General features: G+C 38.0%; 1 protein-coding gene across 30 annotated transcripts in view; it reads right to left on the bottom strand.

Annotated features, from left to right (window-relative positions):
• pcbp3 (poly(rC) binding protein 3) overlaps nucleotides 1–26,730 on the bottom strand; it is a 97,203-nt gene that overhangs the window by 52,132 nt on the left and 18,341 nt on the right. For 19 of the 30 annotated variants that reach the window (XM_083537578.1, XM_083537601.1, XM_083537590.1 and 16 more), the window contains 3 exons: nucleotides 12,062–12,134; nucleotides 11,834–11,947; nucleotides 6,132–6,263 (listed from right to left, as the gene is read on the bottom strand). The gene's annotated coding sequence lies outside the window, so the exon portion shown is untranslated. Of the gene's footprint in view, nucleotides 1–6,131; nucleotides 6,264–11,825; nucleotides 11,971–12,061; nucleotides 12,135–26,730 lie in introns of all 30 variants that reach the window. The other 11 variants (XM_083537592.1, XM_083537598.1, XM_083537587.1 and 8 more) reach the window with 2 other exon arrangements.

Genomic DNA, 26,730 nt, shown 5'->3' on the forward strand with positions numbered 1-26,730 from the left:
CATGTCCAGGCACGTCTTAAGTTTTCCAATGACCATTTGGATGATCCAGAGGAGTCATGGGAGAAAGTCATGTGGTCAGATGAGACCAAAATAGAACTTTTGCGTCATAATTCCACTAAACGTGTTTGGAGGAAGAAGAATGATGAGTACCATCCCAAGAACACCATCCCAACTGTGAAGCATGGGGGTGGCAGCATCATGCTTTAGGGGTGTTTTTCTGCACATGGGACAGGGCGACTGCACTGTATTAAGGAGAGGATGACCGGGGCCATGTATTGCGAGATTTTGGGGAACAACCTCCTTCCCTCATTTAGAGCATTGAAGATGGTTTGAGGCTGGGTCTTCCAACATGACAATGACCCGAAGCACACAGCCAGGATAACCAAGGAGTGGCTCTGTAAGAAGCATTTCAAGGTTTTGGCATGGCCTAGCCAGTCTCCAGACCTAAACCCAATAGAGAATCTTTGGAGGGAGCTCAAACTCTGTGTTTCTCAGCGACAGGCCAGAAACCTGACTGATCTAGAGAAGATCTGTGTGAAAGAGTGGGCCAAAATCCTTCCTGCAGTGTGTGCAAACCTGGTGAAAAACTACAGGAAACTTTTGACCTCTGTAATTGCAAACAAAGGCTACTGTACCAAATATTAACATTGACTTTCTCAGGTGTTCAAATACTTATTTGCAGCTGTATCATACAAATAAATAGTTAAAAAATCATACATTGTGATTTCTGGATTTTTTTTTTTAGATTATGTCCCTTACAGTGGACATGCACCTACGATGACAATTTCAGACCCCTCCATGATTTCTAAGTGGGAGAACTTGCAAAATAGCAGGGTGTTCAAATACTTATTTTCCTCACTGTATATAAATTTGAAACAAATATAAGATTGTTAAACCTATTTCTATGCTTTTCAAGCTTGAAACAATTTTCTCATTTTAAGCATTTTTTTATATAAAGGAGCAAATACAGAATAAAGTATAAAATGAGTATAATCTTAAATAAGGTCCATTATCACATTACAATAAATAACTGACAATATTTAATATTTTTTTACTTACTAAAATGTCAGTGTTTGCATTATAAGGTAGAATTGACTACTGAGTAAGGAAATACATTTTCCATTGCATCTTAAAGAAGATGTTACATGACAGACTGTTTGTCAGTGAAGTGAACAATTAAAATATATCTGCACAAGGTCATTAATCATTAATGGCACTGGACTGTATTACAAAAGTCTCCCAGTCTATAACAGAAGAGACTTTTTAACAAGGTGCAGACCAAACTCTGGTCACTGGACAATGTCCAAAGCCTCTGCAAATCCCAAACAGAGATTTCTATTTCTCTATAACAATCAGACACAATTCAGAGGGAAAAAAATAAAAAATTAATGAGGGCAAACCAGAAATCAAAACTTTGGGGCAAGATGTATGTATGTGCTTTAGCCCTAATGAACCCCACAGGGAGGTCCAATCCCAAACTGGATGCAGCTCAGTGAGGAAAGAGACATCTGCTTTGTTCAATAGATGTATGAAATCTTGGACAAATCTTTTGACCATGTATTCATAATCATTTTCCTCATCTCTGAAGCAGCCCAAGTTACTCAATGTCATAAAGTTGGAAAGTTTTAGAACTACAGTAATTCACAATAAAAATGACATTGTAAATTAAGGGAATGTATGGAATAGTTTTTAAAAGCAGTAATTATGTCATTTTGCTTTCTTTATTTTCTTTATTGCCACATGGAAACCATTAAAGATAAAAACCAGAAAATGTTTATATAACCTAATTTGGCGATAAAGCATGATATTAGCAATAGAAAGTTAAAATATAAAACCTAATGCCAGACATAATCAACCTATGCAATGAAAATTTGGATGTAAATAATCGAAGCAAATATGTCTAAATCAAACAAACATAAAATCATTTATAAATAAAATACAGGTACATTTTATTAAATCAGAATATCGTACATTAAATTGTGAAACCTGTGTATTAAATAAATTCAATGCACACAGACTAAAGTAGTTTAAGTCTTAAGGTTCTTTTAATGATAATGATATTGGCTCACAATGAACAAAAAACAAGTAATTCACTATCTCAAAAAATTTAAATATGGTGACATGCCAATCAGCTAATCTGCTCAAAACACCTGCAAAGGTTTACTGAGCCTTCAACATGGTCTCTCATTTTGTTTCTCAAGGCTACACAATCATGGGGAAGACTGCTTATCTGACAGTTGTCCAAAAGACAATCATTGACACCCTTCACAAGGAGGGTAAGCCACAAACATTAATTGCCAAAGAAGCTGGCTGATGAGAGTGCTGTATTTAAGCATGTAAACAGATAGATAGGTGGAAGAAAAAGATGCACAACCAACTGAGAGAACCTCAGCTTTGAGAGGTTTGTCAAACAAAATCGATTCAAGAATTAGGGGAAACTTCACTAGGAATGGACTAAGGCTGGGGTCAAGACATCAAGAGCCACCACACACAGACCCAATTTTAACCCTTACTCCAACGTAAAAGTAGAGGCAAAAAGGCAGGCATAAGCACATATCGTGAGATCCAGAGACAAAGCTTCGCCACTAGCACTCCCCCGCTCAGGACTCTAGGTGGCCTTCCAAGTTGAAGCCCAGGGAAGTGATGGATCTGAGGACCATCATCTTTAACACATTGGCTTCAACGAAAATGGGTTCTGCTGGGAGTGAGGCGGTGTATGACTTAGTACACGGTGCCGCCTCTCCTCAATGCCCTTCAGGAGACTGTCTCGTTAACAGTTGCACTATAACTTCAGATTTTACATGTCCTTTCCCTGGATGGTCAAAGAAATTAACTGCATCTGTAGCAAACTGCACAAGCTAAACTATATTTGTTTAGATTTAGGAGCAGTTGTTTATTCCACAGTGGCTGGCCAATTGGCCTTCATTTCAAATTCCCAGAAAAAATGCACAGAAATCCAGAGTCATTTAATGAGGTAAATATTTATGTTTGAGTTGATGTATGCGGGTGCCATAACTGTGGCTACAGTGAATGAAGACTTTTTAAATTGTGTTTAGTAATCGCATTCATTCTCACTGCATGAGAGACCTGAATGTGATGCAGCACTCTGTTATACCATGTTCATACCATGTTACTCTATGTAATATTGATGGTTTCTATAGCTGTGGCATCATAATCATGGTTTTAATAGGTGGATTGATTCAGGTAGGACACCACTTAAAGTCAGTTGGTGCAATCACAGAACACTGAGACAGAGAGGAATGCTGAGTGCTAACTGCTAGATATTTGTACAGATGTCCTTACGATCCATGTTTCTTATCCATAAGTCTTTCCATGCAGCTTTGATTTTTTACATACTGGGATTTGCAGTGAAAGATGTGCCAGACAGTGAGCTTGAAACTTTTATGTTTGTACTAAAATTCTTAATGTATTCTATATAGCTGAGATACTAAAATATTTTAAAATCAGGTACAAAGTGAAAGTTGAGTTACGAAGCCATAAGAAGTTTTTAAGATAATAGTGAGTTAAATAAAACCCTTAAAAAATGTGAAATAATTTAGAAGAAATAAAATGTTATATATGAAATATTAAAATTGTAAAGAAAAACACCACAGACATTCATTTTTATTGTCTTTTCCAGTGCTGTAATTTGGAAATGCAAAGTAATTATTCAGCTCAAAAATGGTTGGTAAATGCCAGCTCTGTCTTCAATTTCTCTTTGCACTATGCCCTTAAATAACACGAAATGGAAGTGGAAAGGACTTGAGTATGAGTGGGTATGCCCTTGCTGCATTGTGTCAGTGCCTCCAAAAACAGGGCAGGTTGCTGGCAAAAAAGACAACTAAAACTGCCATGGGCACTTGATTTCGACTGATTAGTCACTCATCACTCTCACCAAAGTGTTCACTGCAGTCCTTAAAATGCATGTGTTTTAGTCTATTATCAGTCTTTAGTGCTTTTCTTATTTTAGGTTGCAAAGGAAAGTTATTGTGAGAACAATTAAAGAGCCATCTCCAGTTAAACTGAGAGAAGGTTAACTTTTGTATTGAAAGAAGTAACACAACCTGTATATAAAATACTTATTTAGGACATCATGAAATAAATAACTTTATGAATTGTTCACACTTTTCCAACTCCAATTTTTTCACTCCACTCTAAGCTTCATGTATTTGGTGCTGATCAATTTTACTGTATTATGCTCAGTATATTATAGTATATTAGGCTGCAATTAGATTATATTAGATAATCTCTGTGCAATGTCTTTGGACAAGTGGATGAGTGAGTGTTTAAATAAGGTGGAATATTAATGAATGGCAGCAATGAAGGTAAAAACCTTTCAAACTTAGGTCATTTTAAATTATTTTAGTGGTTCAACTATAAAAGGCAAAGCAGAATTCTGAATACAGAAAGCTCTCTATTGCCACATCCTTTGATCATTCAAAAACCATGAAAAAACTGCAGTTAACAGCTCAAAAGCAATTTTGAAAAATGTGACTTCTCTGAGCTTCTCAGACTCCATTCTCATCTCCACTACTCTGCATTTTCACAAACCTCAGAATTCCTCAAAATCACTTTATGTTTAGAGTGTGAAAATAGACCAGAGGTGATCCGTACGACCTTTTCAACTTTTCATGAACCGACGTGTGGAGAAAATGCCAATGGCTCTGTGCAAGTTTTTTTGAATGCCCATTCTGCAGTTCATGTGTGGATTACCCTTCAGTATATGCTGCCAATGTGGCGAAGGCACTTACGATGACAAAGGACAGCAGCTCCCTTCAGAATTCCCCCAGAGGTGTCTGACAGACGACACATGCTGATAGGGAAAGTAATATGCTGCAGCATAAACACAGAAACGAAGGAGTGAAAGAGTCCAAGAGGAATTGTTCAAACCCCCCCAGAAATATTTTATGGTATTTTCTAATAATTACTTAAAAGTAAAACTAATTTTGATTCCTCTATATATAAATATTCAAGATATAAAATCAAGTAGGTGTTTACCTAAATGTGTTTTAGAACACTTTCTTGGCTACCAGCTTCTATATTGAGAAGCAGGATTAACCAATCATTTATTTTTCCCAGTTTAACTATTAACCCTCAGAGCATAATCATATCAAGCTGACAGCTAATGAGATTGTAATTTCCCCATTAACACTAGCAGGTTATTTTCAACTTTTTTCATTAGAAATTTCAGAAATGCATTTTATTTTCTAGGTCTATTAATGCTATTGGCTGTAGATTATGCCTTAATATTACTAATAATTCAATAAGAAATTCTAAAAACCACCAGAGCTCCTGTCTGATGTCTACGCATGTTTGCGCATATCATACTTAGCAGTGTCACTGTACAAATCATGTGGTGATTTACAAAATTTCTCACCTCTATTATGAACATTATTCTCACCAAGGCCATGAACACTAATGATATAGCAATTTATGTTTGTGAATTGCTATAATTTAAGTTATATGTGTATGCACAACTCCCGTAAGACAGCCTTCTTTTGCATTACTATCATTACAACATCTTTCATTTTTTGGTCAGCTAAGATGACAACCTGCAAGGATAATATTCTTGGATCAGTGTAAACAAAAGCTCAGAATGCATTTAAGATGACAACAAATGTTTCATTAGCAGCACAGCAGACTTCCATGGTTACCTACTCAGAAATGTACAACATTTTCATAATTCCACTATTTTAATCATAAAACCAATCATGCTCTAGCTTGTTTGAGTAATGCTGACTGCTTTCATTACTAATGAACACAAAACTTCATTTCATACACAAGTCCATTAGTAAATGTTCACAAATGAAAGTGCAAATCAAGCTATTTCATTATATGTGTCATAAAGTGGGGAAGTGAAACCATGTATTGTTCCAGTAAGACATCAGTAAGACAGTTTAAGACATAATAATCTTTCAATAAAATAAACATATATCAATTTTGCAGTGCTGTGGCCCACAGGATGAGGAGTAAAGAACTCCAGGATGAAAACATTACAGATCCCAGCAGATGGTAGACCTCAGGCATGATGCCAGATTAGCATGCAGGGCTTCTGGGACAAAACAAAAAAGAAAAAAAAAAAAACAGCGGGATGAACAGAAACAGGAAAAGAAAAGCAAAAAAAACCTCACCAGAGTCAGTGCAGGGTCGGGGCTGTCAGGTCATAAATGGTCCGATCAGGCCGACAGAGAGCACAGCTTTGTCGCAATGTAGATCAGTGCATCAGCCTTTAGACTTCTTTCCAGGTTGATAACTGGCCCATTCTGCAAACAAAATCACACGTTACCAGTGATGCCTAGATAAGTCCTAGCTTTCCAGTCATGCTTGGCCACTAACCACACCAGGGCCTCACTGCAGCCAAAGGGGCTTCGTGACCCAAAAGCATGAGTGAACACACACAGGAACCATATGGGTACTGATTTGCTTATCATATGCTTAGATGGCTTGCCTCATTAGGAACATCGTTACAGATGTAAAGGAGAAACACAAGTATTTGTACAGTCTCTAATAAATTAGCAAAGCCATCATCTCAAAAAATGCATATACAGTGCACCCGAATAGTATTCACAGGGCTTTTTTCACATTTGTTATGTTACAGACTTATTATAAAAAAACTTATGTTCATGTGATTTCTTTCATTTTTTATTTTTAATAAATCGCAAAGATTTTAAACACGTTGTTATTAAAAAAAATTACAGAAAAAAATAACTACTTTAACAAGTGATGCACCACAAAAATAAGATCTTACCTGCAGAGATTGTAAAAAACTTATTGTGAAGCTTGTAAGCCTGCTGGACATTTAATAATTTTTTTTTTTTAAACAAACTTTCATGGCTGTGTTGCTGAGAGAATTTCTGCAGTTTTAGGTTCAATTATGTCTTGAATTTTGTATTGGGTCTTTACTTTGAATGCACAGTAGCTAAAAGACAAGGCTGTATAATTTTTATAGAATTTTTTATATGCAATGTTTATTATATGTATTTTGATACACAAAATACAAATCATTTTGGTTTGAAATAAAGAATCTAATGAATTTCAGCTTTAATTTTTTACATTTTCACTGTCTAGTTGTGATAAACAATTGGAGCATTTTTTTTTATCCCCAAGTATTAAGAATATTAGAAAATGTGGCTGACAATTTAAATTTGATTGATTATTTGAATAATTAATAGCTCTGAATGTCTACCCTTGGTTTATGTCCTGTGTTTTGCCTGTAAAGACTGCATTTGCTATTTAAAACAATAAATCGACATGAACACATAGAGTCATCTATGAGAGAAAAGACAGTTATTTTGGAGCTTAAAAAGAAATAAACCTCTGGCATATCAACAATCAAACAGCAAACAGTTTGGCCAAAACAGCAACAATAACGCCTCTAGGTTACGTATGTAACCCTAGTTCCCTAAGGGAATGAGATGCTGCGTTGAAATGCAGACTGACCAGTCTGACCAGTCCCTGACTAGTGTGTATAAGCACAGCTAGATTGAAGGACAGAGGGGCCAGGAGTAGCACTGCCATTCAGGTTATAGAACTGGACAAAGGCCACCAGTGTGGACCAGCCTGCAGCGTTGCAAAATGTCTTGGAGGGGTACTTCAGAGGACCAAGTCTTTGCGGCAGCCACACTTCAGGTAGGGTAAGCTCTGACCCGAATGGAGCGGGAAGACCAGAGAACTCATATGATGATGTGATGGCATCAATGATCCATCTGCTATGGGTTTGCTTATTGGCAGGAAGGCCTCGGAGGACTGTAGCCGACGAACAGTTAGTCAGACTTTCTCCAGGGACCCGGCCTATAGACTTAGTTGTCCAGTGCGTATCGGGCACAGCCGGTTCAATTTCTCCTGGTCTGGGGCCTAAGAAGGAGGAAGATAGAATGCATGTAACCTTACAGGTCGTGGGACGACCCAGGGCACCTTGGGGATGTTAACCGTCCTGGGGTACAAAAGGCACTGGCGTAAACTCTTGTAGATCTCCTACTCTCTTAAAAAAGCAAATGGCCAACAAGAGCACAGCCTTGATAGAGAGATGCCTCCAAGATGCCTTCGCCAGAGGCTCAAAGAGGGGCTCAGAGACAGCCCCCAAAACTATGGCCAGGCCCCATCCAGGGACTCTGCCCAGAGAATGCTCCACTAAGGGTGCGTGATATGCCGAAATGGCGAATGCATAAATTTTCAGGGGCCACAGCCACCTTGGAGCCGCCAGGATGGAGTTCCTCTCCTCCAACTCTCTTCAGAACTCCCGGAAGCAGTGTGATTGGGGGGTGGCAGAGCCATTTCGGAGGAGTAAGGAAGAACCAGAGAGGACAGTGTGAACAGATCTCCCTGGGCTTTGCAGAATCCCTCCCAAATCTGCTCCATTCGCCGGGTCTCAACCCCTGCCTCGACAGAGTGTCTGCTGCTTCATTCAACTGACCCGGGATGTAAGCTGCCCTTAATGAGAGGAGCTTTCCCTGGGCCCACAGAAGGATCTGGTGTGCCAGCCTGTACAGGGGGCACAAGCACAAACCTCCTTGATGGTTGAGTCTAAAGGCTGATGTGCTGATCTACATTGCGACAAAGCTGTGCTCTGTGTCGGCCTGATTGGACAATTTATGACCTGACAGCCCCGACCCTGCACTGACTCTGGTAAAAATGCTTTAAGAAAATGCTTTAACACTAGAAGCATGGCCAGCATCTCTAGGCAATTGATGTGCCAAAGAAGATGTGGCCCTTCCCATAGACCTTGGGCGAAACAACCACTCATGACCGCTCCCCATCCCGTGAGGGATGCATCCGTCGTTAACATTACGCTACAACTGGGAACTCCCAACATAGAGCCCTGAGACAAGAACACGAGAACTCTTCAAACATCTAAGGCACGTAGGCATCGCTGTGGGAGTGCATTGCCCTCCCATGAGAACCCATGGGTCCTGAGCCACCACTGAAGGGGACTCGTGTACAGAAGGCCAAGTGGGATACCAATGGGTGCAGCTGTCATGAGTCTTAGCAGTTTCTGCTAAGACAGTGAGAGGCTGACCTTCCTGACGGCTATAAGGATGGCCACAATGCGGGCAGGGGAAAGCTGGAGAAAGCACACTCTTCCCGGCATTGAGCCGAAACCCCAAAACCTTCATGTGATTGAGAACGACATCTCAATGCTGGACCGCTAACTGCTCCAATCGAGCTAATATCAACCAATGGCCGATATAGTTGAAGATGCAGATGCCCTGAATTCTCAGAGCCGCATCGACACATTTTGTGAAGGTGCTTGGTGAGAGGGCAAGGCCAAACAGAAGAACCCAATAATAGTAAGAAGAGTGCTCTTCGGGAGTGGAGCGATCGCATAGAAATGCGAGCAGAATGTGTGGGCATAATTGGCGTTGCGCAATATGCGCAGATCATGCACAGAGTGTGTAGAGAATCTGCGCCGTAAGTGCGCAGAATGTGCGCAGCCAGATCCCTATGGACCCAACCTAGTTCTGCCCCCAGGTCCATAGCTCCTCGAGCCTAGCTCGCAATGCACGCCCCCCCACCTCCTTAGCAGAAGAGAGGCAGAGAAAATGCTCTCATCACAGGGGGAAAAGAATCGCCGGAAGACGTGCTTTCAAGCCTGTGAGCAAGTGCTGGTCCAAGCAGGTAAATTTGAAGAAAGGGACAAGCCCGTTTTGAAACCTTCTGCGAGGTCCATTTGCGAGCCCCAGGAACTGCCGTGCCGCTGCGCCTCAGCGAGAGCCAGATCCGTGAGAAGCGTGAGCTCTCTCCTCGGAGAGTACCGCTCGGGAGCAGAGTGATGGCATTGGCATTAGTGTGCTCTGCTCCCAGGATTTTTTTTTCCTTTATTTTCTGACGAACAATTGACAGACATTTCAACACATACACAGAGTGCTTCGTGAACAAAATGAAGCTGGTGTTTGCCTCACTCAATGTGTGTTTTATACTTCCTGGTCGTAATGTTACCCCAACGGTGACGGTCAGCGTCCAATTTTTGTCTGATTACACACATTATTTCAGAACATGAACACTTGGACGCGTTCCCAAAGCGTTTTGACGCAGCTCGAGTTCCTGAAAGGAAATATTGATTACGTCACTTATGATTCTAGCAGCAGAATAAATCCAGAAGTTGATAAAAACAATCAATTGACGGAAAAAATATGCATCCAATATATTTGGGAACAACTGCATTATGCAGCAAGACAACAGAGGTGGGAAGTAACGGAGTACAAATACTTCGTTACTGTACTTAAGTAAATTTTTTTGGTATCAGTACTTTACTCCACTATTTATGTTTCAGACAACTTTTTACTTTTACTCATTACATTTGTACACAAAAATCTGTGCTTTTTACTGCTTACATTTTCAAACCCGGCTCGTTACTTTATATATATATATATTTGGCTGTCAAAATTCAAATTATTTTAAACGGCACTAAATGTTAGTAACGCGCTATCAATTCAGCGCGCATTTCTGTTTTTACCATTTTTATAAAAAGTATAAATACATAAATAAATAACTAAATATAAAAGAGGCGAAATTGAAACCTCCAGCAAAAAATACACTTATTCACGTCGTCCCTTCTTTACTTAGATATAAAATAAATAAATAAACTCCACCGAAAAATAATTTTAATCAGTAAACTTTTGTTTTATTTCTGCGCCAAGTCTCAAATCAAACACCAAATCCGCCATGTTGTACACAATTTACCCTCTGGGTGGCTTTTTGTGAGTTTTTCCCTCATAATGGCGAAACGAACTTAAAAGACTGTCTTTATTGATCGTACAGATAAAAACAAAACATCATTCAAATCTGTAAAATGTCTATGATTATATATAAAAGCTTCTTGACTTGACTTGAAGAGGTGCACTTTTTCTGGTATCACCTAATTAAATGTCCGTGTGGAAACATAGCAAAGGCTCTTAATGTCCACACATCTCTGCACTGATATAGCCTTTTATATTTAATCACTGTACATATGCTTACATATATATCACATGCTGTACATATGATACATATTTATCTGTACTATTTGCACGATTGCTACTTTTTGCACTTCTGGTAGATGCCAAACTGCATTTCGTGGCTGTGTACCTGTACAATGCAATGACAATGTTCTTTCTTTCTTATCTATCTATCTATCTATCTATCTATCTATCTATCTATCTATCTATCTATCTATCTATCTATCTATCTATCTATCTATCTATCTATCTATCTATCTATCTAATATTAATATGATGTGAGGTCCAGTTAACAGCTAAAACAGGAAGAAGTAATAACTACTTTTTACTTAAGTACATGTCAGAGCCAAGTCTTCTTTACTTTCACTTGAGTAAAAAAGTTTAATCAGTACTTTTACCCGAGTATTTTAAAACATGAGTATCTGTACTTAAGTAATGGATGTGTGTACTTTTGCCACCTCTGCAAGACAATGATAAAAAAAACACGCTGCCAACAGAACAAAAAGGTTTAAGACTGACCAAGTCTATCACCAGACCTCAATTAGGCACTATTATCTTTTTTGAAGAGACTTACGTATATACTTTAATCACTTATACACTTTAATCTTTGCTGTTAAGAAATTATATAAGGTGAAAGACATTTTTTGCCGTACATTATTATTCTTTTAACAAGAACAATATATAATGCATTGCTTAATCCTAATAGTTTCGTTGTCAAATTGTTGAAAGAGATTCCATTGTAGACTTATTTCACTGTTTTCAAGTCTATTTAACAGTACTGTATCTCTGCTTTCTGTTAAACACACACACACACACACACACACACACACACACACACACACACACACACACAGAGCCCCATGAGTCAAACAAATGAATAAGCATAATTACAATCTAACCAGAGAGGGATCCAAAAGGTCTCCTGGCTTTTCTCTTCCAGGTCATGTGACCAGGTGCTGCCACACTTCCAGAAGACTGAAGAAAGATCAGTCTGTTCAGTACAGTTTTACTACCTATAAAATAGGGGGGCGAGATACTGTAGATAAGGTAAGCGTGAAATGAAGAGAGGATCAATTATGAATCAAAATAATTTACCAACATTCATAACTGATAGAATGTATTATTACCTACGCCTTGTTTTTTTCTAAAGGGATTTGTAGATACAAATTTCCTTCTTTTTCCTCTTTGCAGTAGGCAGTCCTGGAAATAAAAACAACATCAAAAAGAATGTTACTTCAACTGTTTAGGTATAAAACTCATCAATATTGTAAATTAATAATTAATAAGTAGGCAAAAGCAAGTATATTAATAGGTTAATGATGCTTTGTTGATGGCAACAACAAATTCTCAGAAGAACATTCTACAAAGATCTATTTGTTTTGTTAAATTTCATTAATGTTTAATGTTAAGATTGTAATGTAAGCTGTTATTCTGACTGACAGTTTTTCCCTTCCAGCAGCTTTGTATCCTGTCAAATTAGCATTTCCCTGTGGGATGGAAGGAAAAAAAAAACTGTTTTTATTTAAATTCACATAAAATAAATGTCTTAGGGCAGTTATTGAATTTGTATTTTCCTGAATATCCTGCAAGCTTTGTGTGTGTTTTAACAGTATGCTTGTGGTGATTCACAAATTAACTGCAAAGTCAATAAATATAATTGAATGGGGGAGAGGGACTTTTGAAAAATAAGGACTTTACAGAAGATGATACCTTCTAACAAGGATAGTCTTTCTTGCAACTAACCTGCATGCCAGAAATATAAATATACTACAAACGTGAGTTATTGTAGAAAAACTATTTCAGACATTAGACCTTGCTGTGGCCCTGATGCTATTCGAATCAAACCTTATCATTTCATCTGATAGTTACATCGATAATTGCAAATAAACCTAAACCACTCATTCTTGAGATATCCTGCTAAATGATGGAAGGACAATCTGAATAGATAATGCTTCCCCATTCAGTAATGGAGTTTGAAATGTTTTTGATCCTTTTTCTCTTTCTTCTACCTACTCTGTAGGATTAAGCTCTGGTCCAAATCTACCTTACCAGGATAAAACTATTATTGAAAAAGAATAAATGTGGTTACTAAAGTAATATATGTTAGCAATTGCCACTGTCGCCACGGCTGCTCATCAGGGACAAATGCACACCATTCACCTTCACTGTTGTTTTCTGTAAAGCTGCTTTGAGACAATGTCTGTTGTGAAAAGCGCTATACAAATAAACTTGACTTGACTTGACTATAATTTTTCCTATAATGATTTAACATAAGCATTCATGTGCTCTTACTTCGATGATGCGCTACACTGCAATGCCTATTACAGTAATTAATAAAACTCATGGTGCACAACAGTAGCTGAACAGACATTAGCTTTAACTAACAGCCTCAATTCACTAATTACATTCTCTTCTTTGATTCAGAGCCTGAAATCAGGTGTGTGCTAAAAAACTGTTGTCCTAACCAAAAGGGTATTTATGGTTATATAAATTATTAAAAAGGGTGAGATTGAGACACAGAGTAATAATGAATGAACACTATCAGCTGTTAGAGTGGAAAAATGACACCTTAGTACTGCCTCTGACTGCACACTGCCATCTAATGCAGCTATTTTTATACAGTGAATTTAAACTGTTAAGGTAAAATTTGACCTTTTCAAGATCTACAAACCTGTATAAAGGATATAAATATAAAGTACTTACGATGAAAATAGTGGGAGTAATAAATATTGAAGTAAACTTTTCTGATGAAACAGAAATAAGGGTGTAATCAATTCATTTAATATTTTTGTTTCATTTCAAGATGGAACTTCTGCAACATGTTGGAGACTTGGCAAGTCTTCTTATCTGAACCAACAGACCTCTGGAACTAATCCAACTACAAAAACTACAGCTGCACTACTGGTTCATCTAAGTTCCCATTGACACGCTGACAATATCAGACTTAAAATACCAAAACATCCAAACTGAACTTCTGAAAAAGGCAAAGACTGTACTTGGCACTTAAGTGGGCAATACAAAGTATTGGGCAATAAAAGAGGCATGTCAAAGTATTTCAGCTAATTGTTTGAACAAACAAAATGTCCGTATGCCAAGAGAGTGTCAAGTTGTTCATGCTAAGGGAGGATTTATCACTAAAAATAAAGTTTAACATCTATTAATTTATATATTTGCTTGGTCAAAGAAAAATCTTCATACTGTTAAATTACCTACATTGTTGCAAATAAACAATAGGAACAACATGAATCTGTTGCTCAAAAACTATAAAAGACTAGGTGTTTCCAAACATTTGACAGCCACCTTAATTATAGACTACATCAATACAATACATTTTTATTTGTCTAGCACATATTAAAGCACTTTGCCACTGAGTTATAAAAAGTCCGGATGCACATTTAGTTTAAAGAGCAAGAGTAAGCCAGAAGTAAAACTGTGAGGAAAATCAGATCTCGTCTTCTTTGAGATTACACTGAATAGCATGATTATTAATCAGTACAGTTAGCCAGGGTAAAGACGAACAACATTAAATGTGTTCGAATAAACATTCAGTATAAGCATTTTGTGTAGAAGAGTCCTGGGATAAGCAAGGGAATATACTGTAGTTCATGTGGTGCACCAATATGCCTAAAATTAGGACAGACTGCCCTCTATTGGCACAAAAAATTATTCCACAAATCAAAACAGACGTATTCAGAATTCTGAACTCTGCTTCTGGGTTCCAGCAGTTCTGCATAGTGGTGATTATAATCATGCTCATTAACGGATCTTTTTTTTTTTTTTTTTTTTTTTTTTTTTTTTTTTTTTTTTTTTTTTTTATGAGCTGCTGACCAGGATGAGTATTTCCAATAGGCAAGACTAGCAGGATGTTACACTGTACAGTGGTGTACAGTGTAACATGTAACATTAAACGATTTGAGAATCTATGCATTGAAAAAATATTTATTATAGTGATTTTCAGTGCCAAGCTAGTGCAAAACATTTTCTGATGATTGATATTTAAATATTATATTAATTACGTCAGCTTATCCTGCTTGGATAGGTTGCCAGATGACATGACTGCCTTTCCTACGATTCAGATTTAAAATCCAAACCCTACACACTAAGACTAAAATATACTGTAGTCAAATTTTTACATAAGCTATATAGCAAGGACAAGCCAAAGACATGTATGTTTCCAATCCAAAAATTGGATTGGAGCAGCCCAGTCTGGCAACACTGTCTCTTTATTATATAAATATAAAAATACATTCAGGGGAGTGGCCACCTCAATTGCCTGAAAGGTATTTTACTATACAATTCATGCAGACCTAATAAATCATACCTACCTCATCTACAGTAAGAGTTTTATCCTGGCTAGGACCTCAGTACACAGGGAGCCTAGGGAACAACTCCTAGCCAATCCACCTACTAGTGTGGACTTTTAGGGCAATGGGAGGAAACCCATGCATACACAACTATCAGATAATAACAAGAGTTCAGGATCTAACCTGAACCCTAGAGCTGTAAGCCAACAATGCTACTTTCTGCACTATGACTATATCAAGCTTCTGTTGATTCATATAACCATCAAAGCTCTGTTTCTTTTCTTTAAACCAAACTCATTCATCAGTAAAAAGTGAGGAGCAAAACTTAAAAGCCAGTACATTAATGTAATTTTATGTAGCAATTTATCCTGGAACAGATCAAAATGCAAACACAATCCTCTCTTTTATAAAAATACAACATCAACAATAACGTAACATTCCAAAAACATCTTTTAAGGTTTTAGTTCATACACAAACACCAAAGCTCTTGTTTCAAACCCAGCTTGGAAATGGAGCAAATATAATAGAGTTGCTTGCATCAGTACACCGGAGTCGGTCGTTTGATTGTTTGACCGAAGTTCTCTGTTTGCTTGAAGTTTGTGGCAGTAAAAGCAGTAGCATAAACATATGTGAAGAAGGTGAACATGCTAATCGTTTATGTTGAGCCTCCTTTAAACCAAACTATGCCTCTAAGGTCCATAATTTCTTTCATGAATTACACAGTATTTGTGAATTTTGTGTTTTTTTTTGACTAATTTTACTGTGAATTGAAACGTGCAGTCCACAGTTAGTGTTTTTTCTGTAACCTTTATTGCATTCCCTTCTAAAATGTGTGGACAGGCTACAGTGTCAGTATCATAGCCAGACAAAAAAAAACACATATCTGTCAAAAGCACAAGGTTTTCTGAACCAGACCGTCTATGTAACTCTGCATTGCCATTACCCAGAAAGGCATTTGATTTTTGTCATCCCTGATATGCGAAAACATAAAGAGAGGCCACTTAATCAAGGAAATCTGTGAGACAGTCACAGCACAAATCCATCACATCTTATGTTCCTTTGACAACATGCTCATTATTAACAATAATATTCAAGTCAAAACTGAGTACCGCATTTCATCGGCTCCGTAGTGTACCGGCGAAATGTGGAATCAAACACTCGGTGTGTGTTCCTCGGTGCTCAAATTGTCAGACAGAATGTACAGAGAGCAGGAAAGTTAATTGTTTTCTCTGAAACAGCCCCGGGTATGATATCTCGTTTGACACAAGGCTACACCAGGGAGACACACGCAAGGTGATGATCTATTAGGACACAGCTTGAAGTTCAGCAAAAGGAGACTCAGCACATCTCTCACACCTCATAAATGTTTAATGATATCTAAAAGCTAATACTTCTCTCTAGGATTTTTCTGGCCTTAGCAGTCTATCTTTAATACACTTGGGCCTGACCCCTGCCAGGTCATAAAGAAACACAGAAATGTGGGTGGAAATGTAGATCTGCAAAATCAGTTACCATCAAGCAATCTATATAAGAGAGAGCTCAAATAAAATGCGTTTATGTTTGTCCAAATAGAGTATGGAGGTAATCATTCTATAACTGCTTCAATGGGCAATAAAACGAGAAAGTCAGAGCTAAGCAGTGAAGAATTCTTCATTATAGAGTATGGCTTTGAAAATAGTTGGAAAGCCATTTTTACATTTTAGCAACCATTTCAGTATATCTTCTCAAGGGACAATACAAAAGAAAATAATCTTGGTTATATTTTAGAGTAGTCATTGTGCAGCTTGTATAGCAGTACAGATTTCCAGTCCTCTGAAAATAACTCAGCATACATCCATTATTGTCTAAAAAAATAAACCTGAATATGACTGAACATGTCAAAACTGTGTCAAAAGCATCAATATTTTGTGTGAGCACCATTGTTATCTAGCACTGCTTTCATCCTCCTGGGCATGGAATTCACCAGAGAAACAGGTTGTTTCTGGGATCCGCTTCCACTCCTCAATAATGACATCACTGAGCAGTTGGATGTTAGACACATGGCACTTCTCCACCTTACGCTTGAAGATGCCCCACAGGTGCTTAATAAGGTTTAGGTCTGGAGACATATTTGGCTACTCCATCACCTTCACCTACAGCTTCCTCAGCAAGGCAGTTTATTTGGTGTCATTATTATTATGATGGAAAACCACCGTTTGGCCCAGTTTCTAAAGGGAGGGCAACATGTTCTGCTTTAGAATGTCACAGTAGATGTTGGATTTTATGTTTTTCTCAATGAACCGCAGCTCCCCAGAAGCTCCACCAGCAGCAATAATGCAGCCCCAGACCATAATGCTACCACCACCAAGCTTGACTTTAGGCCAGACATAATTTTCTTGGTACTCCTCACCAGGGTGTCACCACACATGCTAGACACTATCTGAGCCAAACAATTTTATCTTAATCTCATCAGACCACAGGACATGGTTCCAGTAATTCATGCTCTTGGCCAGGTTGTCTTTAGCAAACTGTTTGCAGGCTTTCTTTTGAGCCAGCTTCCGAAGAGGCTTCCTTCTGGGATGACGGCCATGCAAACTGACTTGTTGCAGTGTGTGGCGTATGGCCTGAGCACTGACAAGCGGACCTTCCACTACTGCAAGTAAGTTACAGTGAAAACACATTTTTTTATCTACATGCAATTATAGAATCAGAATCAGGTTTATTGGCCAAGTGTATTGACACACACAAGGAAGTTGGTTCCAGCTGTTAGTGACTCTCAAAGTACAGACATAAATAAAACTATACATTCAGCTTGGACTAAACAAGAAAAAAACAGACAAGACAGGACAAAAAGTGGAAGATACTGAATTGCTATTCGCCATCTTCTACATTGATGAGCTCATAAATAGAGGAGAGAGTATGCAATTCTTCTCATGGAAAATGACCAGATTTGCTCCCTTGAACTTGAACCCATAGATGGCTGTAGCCTTACAAGAAGTCAAACTTGTAATCACCTGTTGGCAGGAGAGCACTATTCTGTAACACTTAGGATCCTAACATTAACATAATAAATAAAATACACTTAAAATAAAAGCTTATTCATCACAGACCAAATAGATTTGTTTTTAAATCAATGTGATAACAGGCAACAGTCTTGTCCCTGTACTGAGAAAAGAATAAAAAGAAAAATAGCTAGCAACACATTTAGAATGTATGTCAAAGAGTAGTTTAAATTATGTAACAATCTTCTTTTTCTTCTTTCGGCTTCTCCCATTAGGGGTCGCCACAGCGGATCATCTGTCTCCATACCCTCCTGTCCTCTACATCTGTCTCTTTTAAACCAACTACCTGCATGTCTTCCCTCACCACATCCATAAACCTCCTCTCTAATGCTTCCTCTTTTCCTGGCAGCTCCACCCTCAGCATTCTCCTACTGATGTACCCCATGTCCATCCTCTGCACATGTCCAAACCATCTCAATCTCGCCTCCTTCACTTTGTCTCCAAAACATTGTACATGTGCTGTCCCTCTAATAAACTCATTTCTAATCCTGTCCATCCTGAAATTATGCAACAATAACAACATAAATTCAGCCATTACACAAACTATAAAAGATATTAGGAGGATAAAATGTGTTTTTTTTTCCAGAAACAGGAAATATGGCTTAGTTCGTGTTTTGAACTTTTGAGTTTGAGTTAAAGGTCTGCATCTATAAGCAACAAAAAATGGGCAAAGTATCAGGGGTTGATTAAATGATCTTGCAGCCAGAGGGAGAGCTAACTGTTACAACCTGGTTTTTTTTTGTGATTTCAACAATAAAAGACCTGGGAGTTATGTTTGGACACCAACCTGTCTTTTAAAAATCACATCAACCATGTTACAAAAACAGGCTTCTTCCACCTTAGAAATATTGCTAAGCTATGAAACATGTTGTCTATATCTGATGCAGAGAAGCTCGTCCATGCGTTGATGACCTCCAGAATAGACTATTGTTATGCATTACTAGGTGGTTGTCCTGCATCATTAATAAACAAGCTACAGTTTGTCCAGAATGCAGCAGCCAGAGTTCTCACAAGGTCGAGAAAATATGATCTTATAACCCCAATCATATCATCCCTACAATGGCTAACTATTAAGTATTTTAACTCACAAAGCCCTAAATGGTTTAGCTCCCAATTATCTATCAGTCCTCTAACATGCTACAATCCGTCACGCTCCCTGAGATCTCAAAGCTCTGGACTTCTAGTAGTTCCTAGAATAACAATGTCCACTAAAGTTGGGAGAGCATTCTCACATTTAGCTCCTAAACTTTAAGATCGTCTTCCTGACAGTGTTCGTGGTTTAGACACACTCTCCCGTATCAAGTGCAGATTTAAAACGTATCTTTTTAGCAAAGCCTACACATAACACATCTGATCAAATGCACATTATCAACTTGTGCTGTTAATATCATGAACAGCATCTACGCTAATTCCTTTCTACTGCTTCTCTTTCTCTACCCATCCTAAAGTTGCACCAGCTCCAGTCACGTCCCACCTTATGAAGATTGTGGACCTTATGTAGATGCCGACCCCCGCAAACATCCCGAACCATCTAGAGACGTACCAGTGCCAATTGGATCCCACTTCATGTGGAGTTTGGACACTGGACCTTTTTGAGTGTTTAAAGACTCTGGCATGGAGAAGCTGGTTAGGATCTGTGATGATCGCAAATGTTGAGCTATTTTATGAGTTGCTCAGTAACTCCTGGTTTTATAACCACAAATGACTGTAAAAGACTGTAGAAAGAACATTACTCATAATCTTACACTCCAGTGCTCATGTTAGTTCTCACTCTCCAGTGTTCTGTATTGTATAAAGATTTATAATCACATTTTTGATGTCACCCAAATAAGGATGGGTTCCCCTTTTGAGTCTGGTTCCTCTCAAGGTTTCTTCCTCATAACATCTAAGAGAGTTTTTCCTTGCCACAGTCGCCATGGCTGCTCATCAGGAACACATCGTTCACCTTAACTCTTAAAATTCTCTTTAAAAAAAAGCGCTATAGAAATAATTTGACTTGACTTGACTTGACAACCGGAAAACACACACTCAATGCTAGTTTCATTTCATACACATCCATGTCCACAGCACCACCCATATTATATTATAATCATATTATAACGGTTTACATGCTGTTTTGCACACCTCTCAGTTGCTGCTCTTGCTGTTCTGAAAAACATTGTGTTTATGTTTACAAGTACACTCTAGTTTATATTTTTCTTTTGCACACGATTATATGTGTATGTGTGTAATGTGTATTGTCTGGTCTTTTTTCTTGCACTGTTTGCACCAGGCTGCAAACACTATACATTTTATGTGGCTAGGACTAGTAACTTCAGTCCTTAGCTCTGTGTCCTGTTATGTAGTGTGATGTAGCTTTCTGTTGATTTATGTAGCACCAGGGTTCTGGAGAAACGTTGTCTCATTTCACTGTGTACTGCATTAGCTATATATGGTTGAAATAAAAAAAAAAAAAAAAAGCTTCTTGACTAATGCTACAGTCTTGTCCTAACATGAATGGGCTTTTGCACATCTCCTCAGCACCAGGAGGCTAAATATGCTGATGCCGTGATCTGGCCCTGTGAATATTTCCTTGTAAAAATAGAAAAGCACTGAAGTATGCAAAGAGAAGTCTTTGGCAGCAGTGCATTAAACATCAATACTGATGGTACTAGAAATTAATTGACATTCTTTATGCAAGAAACAAAAACAATATGGGGTGTTCATTTATCCATTTATAGTTACATTTAATGTTGTGGAACATCTTCTGTCATCAATTATTATGCAGAAGCTATAAACAGTCACCCCTTCACAAAACCTCTATTTTTTCTTTTAAAGCCAACGAGAAAAAAGATCACTTTCCTCTGACTTTTACAAAGCACTGGCACTAAATATGCCCTCTAAATGTGCTAAAATGAACTGAATGCATGTGAAGCATCTGTCATACAACTCCCTGTGTGATCTATAACATTAAAACCTATAAAAATAAACCTGTGATTTTCTCACTACTGGAACTACAGCCAGAGCTCCTGTTATAGAAAATTTCAATCAACATGTTCTGAATAATCAGATTTAAAAATTCACCGTGGAATTAATAATAATAGTGATGCACACATATTTTATGCAGAATGTCACTCTGAGATATTGTGAATGAAATTTTTGTGAATGTCTAAAACAATGCATCCTACAATTGCAAAACACTGCATAACACAAAGCCGAATAACATTCTGCATATTTATTTATAATTATTACCAGCAGTAAGTTAGCCTCAAGACACTGTCATCAAGTTTACCAGCAAACACTCAAATCTTTTGCCTTGCAGTCATGTAATATTAATAGGACCTAAACTATTTATATTGTAACTATTAATAATAAATGGCAGGGCTTTAAAAACTGTGTTTGAACTCATAGGGCAGCAATTTTATCCATTCCTTTTGAGCTAGAAATGTACTACAGCAGTACTGTAGTAGTACTTACATACAGTATATACTGTACATACATACATACATATATACATACATACCCCTCAAATCTTAGCAACTATTTTAGTATATTTTCACAAGGGATAATATTATACAAATAAAATTAGATATAAGTAGCCAATGTGCATCTTGTATATCTGTACAGATTTACTGTTCTCTGAAAGTAACATAACATCAAACCATTATTGTCTAAATAACTGGCAACAAAAGTAAGTAGACCCTAAGTGATAACAGCTGTCTGTTGTGTAACTATGCAAAGCCACATGTCCCATTCATCATGTTCATAAATTTTGTCTGCTTGACAGGACCATACAAAATTGTGTATCTTGTATTTGATCAGTTACAAATGTGGTGCTTTAAATACAATTCTCTCATACTGACCACTGGATGTTCAACATGGCACCTATCTTATCTCATGGCAAAGAACGTCTCCGTTACGTATGTAACCATGGTTCCCTGAGGGAACGAGACACTGCATCAACAACACTTTGGGAATGCTTCCGCATTGTCCATGCTCTGACTCCTCTCCTCAGAGGGCCATAGCGGATAAACAGTTGCTTTGACTGCAACCTCCAAGGCACTCTCTTGAAAGCAAACTCCAGGAACTTTCTATGTTCCATGACCAGAGGCTGCTCGGGCCCCACCAGGGTGGGGCACACCCTATTGAACCGGGGCGGCCAAGACTTGCAGTACCCATCAAGACACATCTGGCTGATCGTTAAGGAAATCAGCCTCTCGAGATTGACCCCTGGTGTGCCTAGAGCTGTAGCTACACCCTGGTACAGCTCTAGGGGCCTCCTTGGAGGCAGTGAACCCTCAAAGTCTGCTGTGGTACCAGGCAGAAACAGGGAGGTCATTCAAAGTGAGCGGTTCAGCTGACGTAGATTAGTATAGGACACAAACCTCCATCCTTTTTGGGAACTATGAAGTACTGTCTGTAGATCCCAGGCTCTCTGTCTAACAGAGGAACCACCTCGGTGGCCTCCTTCCTCAAGACAGTATCTACTACTTGTTCCATGACCAGAGCTTGCTTGAGCCCCACCAGGGTAGACAAGCTTACTGGACGAGCGAGCTTGCTGCTGTCTGTCTGGCTATTTATAAATATTTTGTTTGTATTATTTTTTTATTTTTTTGTTAAAATGTTTTATTTTTGTTATCTATCTCAGGCATGGCATGGGTCACTACCTTTAATAGCTCCTCGAAAGGGGGCTCTGTGAGGGGTTGTCTCTCAGGGCTGAGCAAAGCTGAGCACTCATAGCAAGGAAAAGAAACCGCAGAGAGGCGAACCTTGTGGCAGAATGCTGGAAACAATCTTTGTGCCACTTTCAGAGCAGAGAAAACCTGCATGCTCCGCTCCCAGAAAAGTGGCACTAAGATTCACCGCCAAGATGACAATTGCCTTGCTGAGGAAGCTGAAGGTGAAGTTGATGGAATGGCCAAGAATGTTTCCAGACCTGAACCGTATTGTTTGCTGAAATGAGATATTGTCTATACTGTACATACCGTATACTGTACTGTACTGTATACTGTATATCAGATTACCGGGAAAGGAAAAGTGAAGGAGAGAATTCAAAGCTTAATATTTTCAGATTTTTAGCTTGGCCAAAAGATTTTTATATACTGTATGTTTACACAAACATTTATTTATTTATTTATTTTAATAATTAACAATAAAGATAGGATAAATGAAAAAACAGGTTCCATTCAATATAATGGAGGTCCAGGCAATGGTAAAGTGACAGAAGTGATTGGTTTACAACTGAGATATCTTGTCTGATTACCAGCATGATGAAAAACGAATCAGCAGTGATGCTCTTAAGGGGCTTCAGGCAATGTTTTATCCGAATGTTTACCATACTGATATTTTAATTTATTGACAATATTTTTAGAAATTTGCAGCTGTCTTGCTAAATTTTAACCATTTGCCTGCAGCATTCTCTACAGTAATTCTTCTGGTTAATTTTTTCTTGAGAAAGAGAAGAAAAATTTGGTGCCTAGTCACCAAAATGAATGAAAATGATAGATGAAAGGGATTATCACATATACAGGTAAACAAGGTAAAACTGCCATAGGCAAAATGATGTTAATATGACAAATACTTTTTTTTACAATACTTTTTTAATATAGAATGTCTACCTAAAGCATAAAACAGTCAAAATAATATCGGTCATTTATACAACACCTTTTTTTCTTTGCAATTCTCTAGGAACATTAATAACAAAAGAGCTTGTAAAAAAAACCCTCTAGCTAGTATTAAGCAAATGTAATGTATACTGTATTGTGTTACAAAATGGAAACATTAGCAATGGGATGGTGAAGAAGTGGGTTGCGTTGCCGCCTTACGGCTTCAGGGTCTCCGTTTGATCCTGAGTGCGTGTGTTTTGCATGTTTTTTACCCCTCTCACAAATATATCAATGTAGGTGCATTAGATACACTAAATTGCCCCTTGGTAGGAAACTGTGTGTCTAGTGTAACTCTGTAATTGGGTGCCATCCCATTGAGTGTTTATTCCCACAACACACCCAAGGTTTCTGGGATTGGCTTCAGATCTTTGTGACCCTAAGGAGATAAAGAGGATAAAGTTTTACAAACTGATTGAATGAATTTACACACATTGCTTTAATACTTATTTAATGCTTATCTTGTATCATATCATGGTGCAAGACATGTAGACTCACTGTAAACTATGTAATGTACTTATTCAGAAAATGTTTATTTCTAAATGTAAAATTTTAATCATGATTGTTCCTTAACCATATTATCTAGCCAAATGTCAAGTTTCCAGTTTACCCATACTGCATTAAAGATTAATTCAGTATAGTTATCCACTAGTTGCTACTGTTTAACTCATCATTTAATTTCTTTTGACAAGTTTATTTAAATGGGTCATGCCTTATGTAAAAAAATTTATACTAAAGCAGGATTCTTTGCTAAAACATTTCAAATAGTCATATTGCCATGTTTTGCCATAAAAATAAGAGATACAACTAGCTTCTTATAATCCAGAAATGTGTTTATAGGTGAGTTTTAAGAGCTGTACACAACAGAGGTGGGAAGTAACGGAGTACAAATACTTCGTTACTGTACTTAAGTAGATTTTTTTGGTATCGGTACTTTACTCCACTATTTATTTTTATTTATAACTTTTTACTTTTACTCATTAAATTTTTACACAAATATCTGTACTTTTTACTTCTTACATTTTCAAAACAGAATCGTTACTTTAGTTTTAATCCATTGATTTGGTGAAATATATATTTTTTATTTTCACTGCGTGCCGATTTCAGCCGAACAACCGATTTCCTGTCATTGCGCGTTCAATCCACTGGTGTATAAAGTCCTGACTCTCACTCACCACTGATGTAGACTCGTTTACGAAGCTAAGAATCAGCAGGGCAGAAGGCAGTAAGAAGTTTGGGGTTAACGTGGATGAGACAGAGGGAGTCAGTGATGTAAACATGACTGAGAACAGACACATTCATGATCATCATCATCTTTTCTCTGCTTGTGTTCTATATGTGGATCTTCAGCCTGGACACATTCATTAGGTAACAACATGTTTAATTCGTTTTGTATTAATATATATATATGAGCTGTCAAAATGAAAATTATTTTAAACAGCACAAAATTTTTTCCTTTCTTTATTTAGATATAAAATAAATAAACTACCTCCAGATAAAAATATTTTTAATCAGTAAAATTTTGTTTTATTTCTGAGTCTCAAATCAAACACCAAATCCGCCATGATTCTCACAATTAACCCTCTGGGTGGCGTTTTGTGGGGTTTTCCCTCATTTGGCAACACAAACTTGAATTACTGTCTTTATTGATCGTACAGATAAAAACAATATATTATTCAAATCTGTAAAATGTCTATAATTTTATATATATAAGCTTCCTGACTTGACTTGAAGAGGTGCAGTTTCTCCGGTATCACCTCATTAACTGTCCGTGTGGAAACATAGCAAAGGCTCTAAATGATGTCCACACATCTCTGCACTGATATAGCCTTTATATTTAATCACTGTACATATGCTTACATATATATCACATGCTGTACATATGATACATGTTTAACACCTCCAAGCTGCCAGTTTTGGGCACTTGAGCAAACCCTTAAGTCACCACAGCTCATTTAGTAAATGAGATCATTAAGAGTCGCTCGGGATAAACACTTCCAACAGGAAGTGGCTATATCTCGCTATCTTTGTCTCTCTATTTCTCTATCTAATTGTCTCTGTGTCTCTTTTAGCAAATGTCTCTGTCTTACTGTATATGTCTCTCTCTTGCTGTCTCTCTATTTCAAAGAACCAGAAAAGGTCCTAAAAATCAGGTTCTTGCAGGAAATCCTGTGGCTCAATTGGAAGAGCTTTACCTCTGGGTTGAGAGGTTGCCGGTTCAAAGTTGAGAGTGTGGACGGTTCCGGTGGCTGTAGTGAGGAAGGTGTCAGAAATAGCTGTGTGAAAGGTTGGATGTGGTTTCGGAGGGCGTATCCTGACGCAGGGGGGCAATAATCCGGGCATCTGCCCCCCCGGTGTCTGAGAAGCTGAAGCAAAAACGTTCAAAAAAGTATGGACTTAGTTTTGCATATATAGGGAAAAATTCTGCCAAAAACCTATCACCCTCACTTTTTTTGAGGCTGTGAAGCAGCAGGTCTTCACAGTCTCTGTTTAGGGTCAACTACCTCATTGCCCACCAGACACTACTCTCCACACAGCTTATCCAGTGTGGGGACAAGCCAGATTCAAACCAGCAACCTCTGAGCTCAGAGGCAAGGCTTTTATCACAAAGCCATCAAGCCCCACAACACACCTTCTTTTTTTTTGGGGGGGGGTTTATCGTTTGTTTCATGCTTCAAAGCAAGAAATTCAGACCAGACAAAAACACAGAAAGCAGGATTCGAACCCTGAACCCCACTAACAGCGAAACACCAGTCTTAACCCAATGAACCATCGGGAAGGACCGGCTCTGACGATTGTTAAGAGCAGG

The sequence above is a fragment of the Silurus aristotelis genome (assembly GCF_946808225.1).
Source record: "Silurus aristotelis genome assembly, chromosome: 3".
Taxonomy (NCBI): Eukaryota; Metazoa; Chordata; class Actinopteri; order Siluriformes; family Siluridae; genus Silurus; species Silurus aristotelis.